At 38.9% G+C, this 13424-nt stretch overlaps 1 long non-coding RNA gene across 1 annotated transcript in view; it reads right to left on the bottom strand.

The window, feature by feature from the left end:
- Positions 1 to 9339, bottom strand: part of LOC130186283 (uncharacterized) — a 41221-nt gene extending 31882 nt beyond the window's left edge. The window contains exon 1 of the long non-coding RNA XR_008830273.1: positions 8244 to 9339. This is a non-coding gene — a long non-coding RNA (uncharacterized LOC130186283). The remainder of the gene's footprint in view (positions 1 to 8243) is intronic.
- Positions 9340 to 13424: the final 4085 nt, after the last annotated feature.

The raw sequence follows: 13424 nt of genomic DNA, 5'->3' as shown, positions 1-13424 counted from the left end.
CCATTCTCGGTGTCCAAAATCATGACATGAAAAGTGTTTGTCCTCTCCATACAATGTAGCCGCTGGGGCAAGAATAATTTGGACATAAAGTATGCAATTAAATTAGTCCTGAATGAACTTGGCCTATGTGTGATAGGGTGACAGTGTACACCGCCATACAGATTCCACTCTAATTAGTGTATAAACCCCAGCTGACCCAATGTGTCTGCCAACAGGTTTGCAGACGTCCCCAAGTATATGTTTTGTTTTGTCATTTTTAGTCTTTCAAAAGTTAAATCTCACACAAATTAGATTTTATTTACTGTAACGCATTATTTATGTGGCAAACCTCAACCACTGCATAAAAACTGAAGATTGGTGTAATGTAGAACCCTGCTCATGCTCTAAATAAAGGCTCTTTCAGAAGACAATAATAATATAATGGCTGTGATCAAACATATGTAAAAGGATGATGTTTCTAACCAGCAGGTCACCCTGTTACCTCTATGTTACAGTCATGAGGTATTTTTCATGTTTTAATATCATTACAGCATTGATAAGGCTTTCAGTTCATCAGACTGGGGACCATACATAAAACATTACAGTACTGTGTGGCTGATGGTTTTTAAAATGATTTTTACCCATCTTATTTTTTATTAATTCAAGCTTAATTTACATCCCTGTGAGAAAAGTGTCCTCAGGTCATGGGGATGTTCTTTTGTGGATTGATTTAAGCAACAGTGGGAATTTGTTTGAGAGATGAACATAAATAAAATCCACTGCTGAGAAGGGAGCGTTCCACCGAAATCATGCCTTGTGACTGTCATGTGGTAGGAGTTGGTGCCAACAATAAAAAATGACTGAGTTACAGAGCGGGAGGATAGATGCTCAAAAAAAGGGAAAAAAAATCCAAGGGTGGTATAGAAATGTTCTTTATTTATTCATTCAAATGAATCAGGGAGTAACTAAGGGAAATTTTAAGTACAAGTTGTAAAGAGGTGGGACCTCTGGTTTTCTAAGGACTGTTTGTCACAAGGTGGTGCTAAGCAACTAATGTTGAAGTAGCAGACTGATTTACTACATGAGAAAATTTTACAACTTATTGACAATCTAGTTACTCTGAGAGGAATGAACACAAACAGCAATACTAAATACATGCTGCGTCTCCCATAGGGTTAAATCCCTAACTCATACTCATACAAAATTAAAATTCAACAGCTACAAGAAAGATGAACTAAAGAAAAGTTAACATCCTCTGTCACACACCATATGAGCAAAAATAATATTATTTATTTCAAATACCTCAGAGCCATAGCATTCACTGCAGCGGGTGTATTATACAAACTAGTATACGAATGCTATAGTAGAACATATGCTGCAAAAGGTGACCAAATAACAGAGATGGAAGGATGAGGACAGGACCATGAGCAGCAATTTAAAGAAAAATATTTTCTGGTGTAGACATGATCCATGCTTTCAATATTTTATGATATTTATAGCAACACTACAACATCATGGGTAACATGATGTTAAACACGGGGTCACATGCCATTGTTGGAACAGACAACCAAACAAATGAGATGTGATAAGACGTGTGAAACAGGGATAAGACACAAGATAAAGATATCATGTGTCTTTTCATCTTGCTGCATGATGCTGTCTGTCCTGATATGAAATCCAGGTCCCAGGATTGTGCCATATTCATTTAGGTGATAAGTATCAGTAAATCAGGAGAGGATTTGAAAATATGTATTGGTGACGTTTATCGATCTTTATCCACATTCACCTACAGCATGAACTCTGACAGGTTGCTGTGATGTTTAAGGAGCCCTGATCAGAAATAGTGTTGTCTTTACTCTTAGATCTTGGAAACATTAAAAGTCTTTTGTCCGTCAATTTGAGATTTAAGCTGGGGTCAGGACAAACTCCGATTTGTCATCAGTATTGAGACATCCAATATCTAATAAGGAGAAGGGACTGAGGGCATTTCTAAAAATGCAAGTCGTTCACAAACAACCATGGGCACAAATAGAAATTCTTGGCCCTATGATGACAGTTCTGAAACAATAAATATCTATAATCCCTGGCATGTTCCACTGCCCTGTCTATTTCTAGGACTCCTGAATCATTCTGACATTTTTTAAAAGAAAAAGAGAGAGAAAAGAAGAAGGTCCTTGCCACTAGCCTCACTTGACCCTTTGTATGTTGTTGGTCAGCACTTGAATCCCTCTCCATTCACCTCTATAAAAACTCACCATTAACATTGAGTATATCTTGTGATTTCCCTGGTTCCTGTCCTCAGCTTCCCTCTCTTCCCTCTGGCTGACTCTTTCCTGTGTCTCCTCAATGACCTCCACATTTATACCTGCCCTCTTATCCCAACAGGACCTTCTTCTGTTTTCCTCTAAGCTTGTCTGTTTGCTCCCACCTGTTTCTTGGCCATAAACCGCCTGGTGAATCAAATGGACAAGCCTTCGGGCAGCTGTTAGAAAATTCCACAAATCTGGTTTTCTTGGAAGAGTTTTAGTATCTCATCTCCTCCTTTCTTCACCTTTATCTGCTGGTAAATCTGCTATTTACCACTTTAAATCCAGTCCTCCGCTTCTGACCCACAGAAACTCGTCTCTATCCTCTCCTCTCGTCTCAGCACCAACCCCCTCTCCTCTGTTCACTCCACAAAGAGAGTGATGACAGCCGAGGATCATCCTCCACCCTCTGGTCACTGTCTCCTCTGCTGACCCCTCTAACATGAGCTTAATGTCTCCCTCAACCCATTCTAAATGAAGTCCTAAAAAAAAATTCCCATGAGCAGACTTAACTTCTGCCCTCTTGAACCCACTCCCTTCTCCCCCTCCCGGACCATCATCGCTGATCTGCTCTGCTTCCTGACTGATATCATCAACCCTTCCCTGACATCTGACTGTGAGCCATCTGTCTTTGACTCAGTTGTCCTCCCCACAAAACCTTCTCTTGACCCATCTGACACCTACTATAGACTGCTGTCAAGCCTTTCTTCTATACTCCCTGCTATTGCTGCATGTCCAGAAACTGGACTTGTTTCTAATGCAGTAATTGTTACTTCCATGAATGATTAAGAGATATGATATTGCAGATAATTTCTCAATGTGAGGGTCCAGATAAGTGGCTTTTTTAAAAGGAAACTATAAAGCCTGTGCTAAGAATCCAAACGAACACAGCATGTGCCCACTGAGCTGTATGTACACAATATCCAAATTCAGAAGCACTGTTAATAGTTTTTTTTTTAATGGCATTTGCTCAACTGAATTTAAAGTACTAACAAGTCTTATATTTTAATATTTATCAGAAATAACAAGCCTAAGAGTACACAGCATGGCAGGTGGCTCTCTGAGGCCACAGCAGTGCTCAGAGCTAAATGCTAACATGCTCAAAATGACAATATAAACATTCTGATTCATAACAGGTATAATGTTTACCATGTTTAAAGTTCAGTTTATTGTGTCAGCATGGTTAATTAGCACTAAACACAAAGTAGAGCTGAGGCTGATGGGCATGTGATTCATTTTGCAGGTCATAAACCAAAATATCGGACAGATTGAATATTCAACCTAATGATAGCTCTGCATGAAAAATCTGGAAATCAAGGTTATCAAGTTATTAAAATTCATCCTGAATGTGCGTGCTAATTTTCACTTAGCCACTTAACCACTTTGTGGTTAACTCAAAACCACAAATGTGAACCTCATGGTGGCACTAATCATCTGGGACCCATTAATGTGTATGTCAAAATCCATGGCAATTCATTCAATAGCTTTTGAGATATTTAAATCAGGACCAAAGCGATGCTCAGATTAACCAGCTGATCATCTGCAACACTGCCATCCCTAAAGCCACAACACTTGCATCAAAAAAAGATATCTTACAATCCACAGCAATGCAACCTATTGCAGTAATTTAACAGCCATGCAGATTTTAGGGGTTCCTGTTGCCTGCTGGGTTATACATACATGAATGTTACAATCCCAGGAATATGAAGATGAGATGTGAACAGCTGATTTATGCTAGAAAAGGAAACCAATGGACTCCCAGTGGTACACACGTTTACATACTCTCTAGATTAAGTGTTAGGCACGATCAAATCAGAACTGACACTGATCACCAATACCAATATCTGAATATTCACTACCACTTTACTTAACACTTCCTGCATCTTGATTCCCACTATTACAGTGGGCAAGACAGCTCAACACATTGCAACTTAAGAAAACACTTGTAGATAAATAAGACACAAGCAAATTGAGAGATAAGGTCAATAGTGCAAGTAAACCTGCCTGCAACACAAGTCCCACTTTAGTGCCAGTGCATTGTGGGACTAGACTGAACAGGAACAGAAACTGTCAGACTGATAGACAGAGACAGACAAAAAGACTGAGTGTCCTAGCAGTTGTGACATCAAACTTAATATAGGCAATAGGAACTGATCAGTGGAATATTATATAATATTTCTCTCTCTCTTTTCCCATACTTCAATATTCCATCAGCTACTCATTACTTCCATTTGTTGCTGAATGTGTGGTTATCTGATCTGATCATCATGATCAAAATGTGACAGCGTGATAGAGTAGCTTCCTAGTACTGTCCTACAGATAATTTTACATCACTGTTATCCAGCAGTTACTGTTATAAAATGATGGATTCAGAAATATCATGTACTGAGTTGTTGTACGTTTTCAGTTATTTTGGTGGTTAGCTTTGGTCAGGTTATCTGCCAATCATGGGTTCAGGACAGTCTGACTTGTGGTTGGCAGCTGGTTCAGGATGTGGGGCGGGCTGTTTTTGCTGTTTCCTTTCATTCGACAAATGAAAAGCACCCGACTTCCACAGGGTATACCTTGTCTCTTCAGCTTCACTATGCCTCTGCTTTTAGTCTGAGTCCATTCCTTTGTTAAGCAACGGCTGCAAAAAGCCAGATCTTGGCTCAGTGATTTTATGAACAGCTTGCTCTGTATTGAATTGCAATATTTCTCCAGCTCCTAGAACTGTGGAGGAGCAATGTGTTGTCTGTTCACATTTCCTAAATGCTAGCTTCCCCTAATTGCCATAATTTGTGGCTTGTGTGCAGCAATTACTGCATCTCCTAACACTTTTTAGGTGTTTGAATGTTGGCAAATGGCCTGTAGGTATTATTAGGGTGAGTAAAAATATACTGACTTAACTTACTCCACCCGTCATTTGCTGTACTGCCTACTGCACACAAACACACACTGTTTCTCCCTTATTGACAGACTGGGAATGAACTGTTGTGCCACTTTTCCATGAACATGACCCTGATTGGTTATGGTCTTCCAGTGAATCATTTTCATGGCTGACTGACATATCGATGTGCATGTGCATAAAATCATATCACTGGCCTGCTCTTGTTTTACTAATGCAGCTCAGGGAGGGGTTGAGCTGCTCTGCATCAATCACAGGTTTCCTTGTCAAAGCTATGGCGCTTAATAGAAACTGTGCTGGCTATTGAGATGACGACCTGATCCAGACCTGACTCACCCCAAGACTCTACTCATCCTCATTTTTCTTGATCTAATTCTACAACTGCTTTTTGTTTGGTTCATTTTGCTTCATAGCAACTGGAAACAACTGAGTGGATGCATCACTCCTACCAGCTGACAGCTAATGCATTTATCTCATTATATCATATTTTCACAGGGGTTTTTTTTCTAAGTGACATTTTAAAGCACAAGGCTGTTGTTAGTCTATTTTTTTCAACAAATCCCACAAAAAGAAAAGAAAATAGCAATGTGGCCATTTCTCAATAAAATTCCTGATGTCCCCACCCTGTCTGTGACACTCAGACTTGCATCTGCAGTTCCTACTGAAGATGCAAATGGATTAAAAACTATATAGTTTCTCTTTTAAAAAGGTCCTGTAATTTCTTAAAACAGTTGTTAATTAGTTACCCAAACAGGGTAAATAGTGCACTTGTTGGGGACTGGTTTAAGAGGGGCAGAGTATACAGGCCCTGCAGACAACTGGCAGAAATGTTGTTTGAACTGTAGGTTATGAACTCCTCTCTGGTCAACTATTATATATTTCACATTAACGAACTAAATGTAAGATGAGAACAGTATTCATACTCTCTCCTGAGCAGGAGGACAAGAGTAAAAATCCTCTGTCCAGGTAAATACAATACCTGACATTGTGAATCATTTCTCTCTGATAAATAACTAACTCTAATATATTAATTCCTACTTTTCATCCACATGAAGAACACAGCTGCAACCATTTTCCAATTTATCTTCTATTTATCTTCATTTCCATGGTGACCCGAAATTTCATGACCCCACTTAAAGACGATACATTTCCAGCTTCTGTAAATCCTTTCATTGTCATATGTTCCATTACTTCACAAAGATCACAAAGATACAATTTCAGAGGAGCAATCCACCTATAATTAACAGGCTTACTGGCTTCCAAATTCTGGGCAGTCTGCCCTCCTGCCATACTTTATTACACCAGTCTAAAAATGCCTCTAATGCTTTATCACTAACATGATCTAACCTATAACTTTTTGATCATTTTAATCTTGATTTATCCTCTTCTAATGTTAATAAAAAATGCATCTATTACTGCTTCTCATTCATGTCATTTTTCATTTGACATGTTCACAGGAGTATCTGGGAGAGCTATAAAAAAAAAAAACTAATGTATTTTTCCAGACATAACTTTCAATTTTAAAATAAGACAAGTGACTTATATAGACCCAAAATACCTTTTAACATTTTGTTCTCATGGTACACAGGTTGTGATATATAAATGGTCACCATACGGTACAATGGAGATTGTATCAAAGTGTTCGTTATAAAACAGAGATAACGACAATTGAAATATCCATTAAAAACTCTCCTGTGGTAAAATCTGATAAGAGTTCACCTTCAGCTAAGCCTAAAGAAAAAGTTCTTGGCCATTTAAGCACACCACCAACTGTTTTCTTTATCAGTATTTACCTAACTACAATTTGAGGAACCTAAGTTGTTTATTTCCATTTTGTGGAACTTCACTACTACACCCATCCACCCATCCACTCTCTAAACTGCGAGCTGGAGTCTTTCCCAGCACACATTAGGGAAAAGGTGGGGTAGACCCCTGACTTAGTCACCACTTTCCTCTGCAAACCTCCTCTCTGAGCTACAGCCACTACTGTTGTGCAGCTTAATTACCTGTCCTCACACCATCACAGTCAAATTATCCAAACACTGATCCGCAGCTACCCCACCCACATTTCCACCACTCCCTACAGGTCAGAGATCAGTTTATGCTCAGAATAAAGCAATCCAGTTCAGCTCAGTTCAGTTCAGTTCAGTTCAATTATACAGTATTTACCTTCTGTGCATGCAACTGAGTGTATCTTTACCAACATGCAACTTTCCAAGGTCAACAAGTCACCTGTAAAGGCCTGTCAATCTAGCTGATGCCTGTGCTCTTCCTGCTATCCTAAAACACACCACGACAGCAACTGAAATAGTACTGGTCTAAAGAGGGCTCCTGCACTATTAACTATTCTTATTATTTCATTTAGTGTAACTCATAGTCCAACCAATACTGGATTTTTGAAGCAGATACTGAAATCAATATTTGGGAGTTTAAAAAATTTGATTAATAATATATCAGCCAATAGTTAGAAGATAAACACAGAACATAAACACCCAATCATAATACAGATCCCTCAAATAGCCACACATCAATTGATACATGGAGTCAGGCAGGAGGACTGAGGTAGAGGCACTGATTGGATTCCTGGGCTCTAAGAAATTATAATTAAGAAGCCATGGAAAGTGATGGCCACAGGATACACAAAATCCACAAAGAGTGGAAGGACAAGGGGTGATCAAGCTGCACTGGCTACTTTATCTTTCTATGAAAAAAAAAATTGTACTTCTTTACATATGTGTGGCCTCAAAGTAAAGACTCTCAGATACTGCTGCACAAAGGTACATCACTTGCTGTAATGGAAGTTTTGTTGTAATCCAGAGATCAGCATTTATCAGATTAATGCATGAAACCTTTGAATAACATGTCATCCTCTGTATTTGTTCTTTTGATGCTGATAATACTTGTGTACTTTTACTCAACGCTTTAAATTCAGGGCTTGTACATTTCTACATTGAGGTGGTAGCCTACCTTTACTACTTCCTCCACCACACATTTGGCAAACTGTTTGGTTAGTCTGGTTGGTCTCGTGTTGTTTGAGAATACTTCCAATAAAATTAAACCATAAAGCTCACCTTTCCGCGGCGTTGCCCTGTCTTGTTAAATGCAGGCAGTACACCTGGTTTCACTTCTTGCTTCATTCTCGTGACTTTTTTCCAGTCGCTAATTCGTACGCTTTCCAGTTAGTTTGGCTGTGTTAGCATTAGCATCCTCTAACTTGACGGTCCCTGACGCCACTTTCTTGACCTTTTCGACAGTTCACTCGCAGCTGGTTCTCCAGAAAAGTTTTCCACTCCTTCACACTTGCTCGAAACTGGTTTCTAGGCAATAAGACAGGGGCGAGCAGAAGATCTCTGTAGCTAAAACTGGACTTACTACAGCAAACACACTCCTTGGCCTAGCAACACGCTTTCTAAAAGTAGCTGTCTCACTTCTTCTGCTGTGAAATAGGAACTTGTTCTCAGATAAATACAACGCCACTTTTTTAAAGGCAGAGTGAAAACACTGTTTTGTTTTAAGGACAAAAAAAATGTGTTGTATTTGTTTCCACAGCCACAGTATGGTGTGCGAAATGGACTGCCTACATACTCAGCTTTAACACCCATGATCACACAAATGACTGTGATACACGAAGAAGAAGCATGTACCTGCAGTAAAAATGATTTAAAACATCAGATTATCCTCTGGGCTTCATTCACTGGTTAGTGATTTACTTTTACTGATGAGTGGCTGAGTTTCTGCCAAACAGTACATCAGCTGAAAATGAGCCTCTGACCTAATAAGGCAGCATAGATCACAGAGTGAAATAATATTTAGATTAAAATATAGACTCCATCTATGAGTGTCTGTAATGTCAGAATTTGTGTGCAACCAGAGCTCTTTCAGTTTATTCTCCCCGCACGTCACAGTGATGCATCATTTTTGCAGGGCTGTATTGCTGTGCCACCTTGTGGCTAACATTGCTTCAAAAAACTTAATAAAATAAAATAAAATAAAATAAAATACAGATCTTAAGCATTCCACATCTTCTCTGTTACAATCTATAAGGCAGCTGTTCCCCCAGACCAGTAGATATGGAAGCGAAAAAAGAGTCATGTTCAATTAGATTGTTTTTTCAAGTCTGTGCATCCTGTACTTAATTCATTATTTTTCTTTCTGAATAAATCTTGATAACCTGACAGCCTTGCTAATATCAAACTAAATCTAAATCAGTCAGATTTATATTTTTTTTTCACAGCAGACAGTTTTACATTTGGAACCAACAATAACTGTTGAAGAAGAGTAGCTGTTCGTTGATTAAGGGTCTGAGGGTCAGAAGGAACCACTGGGAGCTGAAGGATGGCATTAGATGCTCAATGACATCTGCTGAGTTCCAGCTCCCACATTTCTGCTAACCATATCCCAGTGTGATCGTAGGAGGGGTGAGGGGAGGCGCTGTGGTCTTCATGTACTGGGGAGCCACTAATGACTGCTTCAGGGCCCGTGTGAAAGTTCCAGCTGATCACCTTAAAGCGCTCCCTTCACCCGTGTCTACTACCCTGCATGACATCAACAGCACCCTGTGTGAAAGCCCCTCAGTCTTTGTCATTGACTTGTGGTTACAATGCCCCTCTGTTACAGAATATGGAACTCTGCCCAGAGATAGTGTTGTGATTACAACTCTTGAACTACTGCACGTGAATTATGCTGACCCACAAGTGAACTCTGCCACAATCTTCTTTGCTCTTCATTGACTGCACCAAGCATAAGTCCATAATTTAGTCAATGTACTGATAATCATCTACCACTGTGGCAGTGAGCTTTCTTAATTCAGTATGTGAACTACAAGCTTTATTGGTAGTTACCTGTTCAGCCCTGCTCTTTTGCATTTTTTCATTTGTGTCAAACATTTATGAAAAAATGTTTAAATCCTAACCAGACTTGTCAACCAGACTGGTTGACAGTACAAATTTACCTCCAGCTGCAGGTTAATTCACCCAGATAGGCACAGGGGCCACTAAGAATGTATACTTTTTATTTAATAGCTAGTTTATGCAGTATCATTAGTATCATTATATTAATTAAATATATGGATCCATTGTATATTAATTATTGTTGCTGATGCTCTAAAAAGCATACAGGTCAACAACAACACCACCCTAAAAACTAAGATTTTTTTATGCCAAGACAAACAAAGAAATAAAATTTTTTAGGATTTTTAGGATGTTTATGCATTTTTTATTAAACAGTCACAGCTGGACAAAAACTATTAAATATCCTTGCTGCCTTCCATAGAAGACATGCACTCAAAGTAGTGACAGACAATGATTATGTTGTTTTTCTACCAGTGATTGATTGAAATTTATTACTGTAATATTGTATGCTGGAGTAGTGTATGTAGTAGAGACAGCTTATCACCAGGGGTGTCACTAAAATCAAGAAGAATCTTGAATACATTCACTCACATTAGAATAACCACATAAATGTTATGTTCCACTTCCAGGCCAACGACTACTCCTCTCCACAATGTGTTTTCCATTGATTGACATTGATGTCTTTCAATTGACTTTCTAAAATAGAAATAAAACACACCTTATTCTGCCCATATTCTACAATAAAAGAGTTCTCACTGATACACTTTAACCACATTTTCATTTGAACAATTATTGAACTCATCTACTATAGCTGCCATGAATCTTTGATCTTTGAAAGGTGCATTATCAAACTTCTGGGTGAGGTGTTTATGTGAAAGTGACATGAGAGATGGATACACATCAGTGAGATCACAAGCTATGAATATTTCTGGAAAACAAACTCGGTAGCTGGGAATAGATTTTGTGGCTTTACGCTCTGATTTTTGAAACTGAAACATGGACATAGGGCAATATGAAGCATTAACTTGTGGTGCCAAAGTCACAAGACAAATACTGTCCCTAAGTCTGTCTTCTGCGGCCCAGCCTGTGGGTTTGTTTGTCTGGTTGAGCACATGGGCCCCTCTGCCAGAGAGTCCTGAATCCTACATACATGTATATGCAGGGAGGCGTTAACTCTGTCTGTCCTGACCACAGGACACTCAATCTCTGCTCTGTGTGCCAAAGACAACTACAGTATTTTCCCACACTTTTATATAGACTACCATATATGGGGAATGGACTGCAAGATATCAATTCCTCGCACTAATCAGCAGTGTTTGTTAGCGGTCTTGCTGCCCTGGGATGTGATCGGCTCTGTGGCACTTTAAGCACCAACAGGCTCCTGCCAGGTTTATGCTCAGATTTCAGTCTTGGAGAACACAGAAGTAAACTGGGCCACATAAAGTCAGACACGTCTGAGAAAATGTTGGCTTGTCTGGAGCTGTTAGAGAAGGCCAAAGCCTCCTCTTGGGTTTAAAATCAGCACTGAAATCAGCGGGTGTGACCGAGCCTTAATCCCCACAGAGCACTGGCCTCATTCCAGTGATTGATTTTCATTCAAGTGAATATTGATTGTCCCCATTTAGAGATTTCAAGCAGCCATTTGTAACAGTACCAGTCTGATAACTCTCTCATCTCACTCCCTTACATGTCTTCCTCTCCGTGCCATCCACGCTGTTGTATTTCGGTAGAACACTGTGGTGGCAGAAGTCAAAGTAATGGTTTAGTTTTTTTCCCCTTTATTCACACTTTTTGATATGAAATAATAATAATAACACAGATGAAAATGTTTAAGCTTTGGCTGCCTTTTCACTCTCTATGATTTATGTTTTTACAGCAAGATAACTCTGCTCTGTCAAAAATTAATCAATTTATGACATTCAACAATTAGGACATTAGATTTAAAAAATCTAAATAATGAAAATATTTGCCTCTAAGTATAACCTATAATACTTTGTAAATCCAGTCACAAACATGAAATCATCCCATGTTTATTATACATATGATTGTTTATCTTTCTACTACATCATTAATCATATTACCAGTAACTTTCCTCTCCACTTCCTCGCCTGGTTCCTCCTCCTCCTCTGCACTTTCCCCACAGCTTCAGTGGTGACGGAGCACAGTAACCTTGGACATGGATGTCAGAATTATAATGATAGATAAATCTCCAAGCAGCAGTTCACTGGGTCAAAGGAGTCTGGAAACACTGGGGGGCATAGGTGGTGAGAAATTGTTTTTGGGTGACGGTTGCTCAAGGCCATTTAATAACAAGTTTCAATTACATTCATTTAAATCCTTTAAATAAACAAACTTAATTACTCTCTTAATTACAGTTTGTTATAATTAGGGTGTCTGAAGCACTAACTATGACGCCATTTTTGCTTTGCTTTTGTATAATCAGCCAGTATGGGTTTTTAATTTTAAAGGCCCCCCAATCTATAATCATGTATTTTGTGACAGAAAACGTCTCATGTGACCCCGCTCAATGGACGTTTGCCCTTTCTATCAACAACTGCTATACAACCTATAAAACCTCCATATGTACAAATAGAAAATAAAATATTGATCATCACTCTCAGTTAAAATTATGAAAATATAAATAAGGTGGCTATTCTTTTCTGTTGTATTTTTGTTTACAACAAAACCTTCACGATCTTAAATTTATTTTTTCCTTGACAGTGCTTGGGTCCACGTATAGTTACACTGTTTCACTGGTGTTTTCCTGCAAAGATTTTGTTAAAGCTCCCACACACCCACACAAGTGTTTCTAAAGGGTCAGACCTCTGGTCACGCTGAAGCTGGGTTCGGGAATTTAAAGCTAACAGGAGAGTGAGAGAGCTGTCAGTCTGAACACAGTCTTGAGAAGACGTCTAATCATGCCACATATGTGAAAACACCAGCGTGGGTGGACTATGTACAGGCTTTAACACTAGTGTATGGTTTGTCAAATTAGCATATTAATGAATTAAATTAACAGTGAGTGACAAAATATATACCCTTAAATATCTGTGCTTCATGTACGAGCTCATAGTCACCTGGCTTCTGGATAAGTTTCACTGTCCTATAGAGACACCTAGTGGCTGATGATAATATTTTCTTTATACTTGTACAGACCATAATGTTCCTCCAGCCCACACAGGAATCACAAATGTTTGAAGGGAATATAATGTAATGGCAGTTGTACTACTGAAGATCAACATTTAGAGTTACAGATATTTTCCGTTATTCAAAAGTCTTATTACACAAGTTCTATCCCTTTTTCGCACCTTGCTTTAACATAAGCAGAGGTGCAGAATTGACCTTGTCCCAGTGTCTTTATTGTTGTCGTTTTTGTTTTTTGTCCTTGGTGATTTGTTATTT

This window comes from Seriola aureovittata, chromosome 18 (assembly GCF_021018895.1).
Source record: "Seriola aureovittata isolate HTS-2021-v1 ecotype China chromosome 18, ASM2101889v1, whole genome shotgun sequence".
NCBI classification, from domain to species: Eukaryota; Metazoa; Chordata; class Actinopteri; order Carangiformes; family Carangidae; genus Seriola; species Seriola aureovittata.
This window is presented reverse-complemented; position numbering and strand designations above follow the sequence as displayed.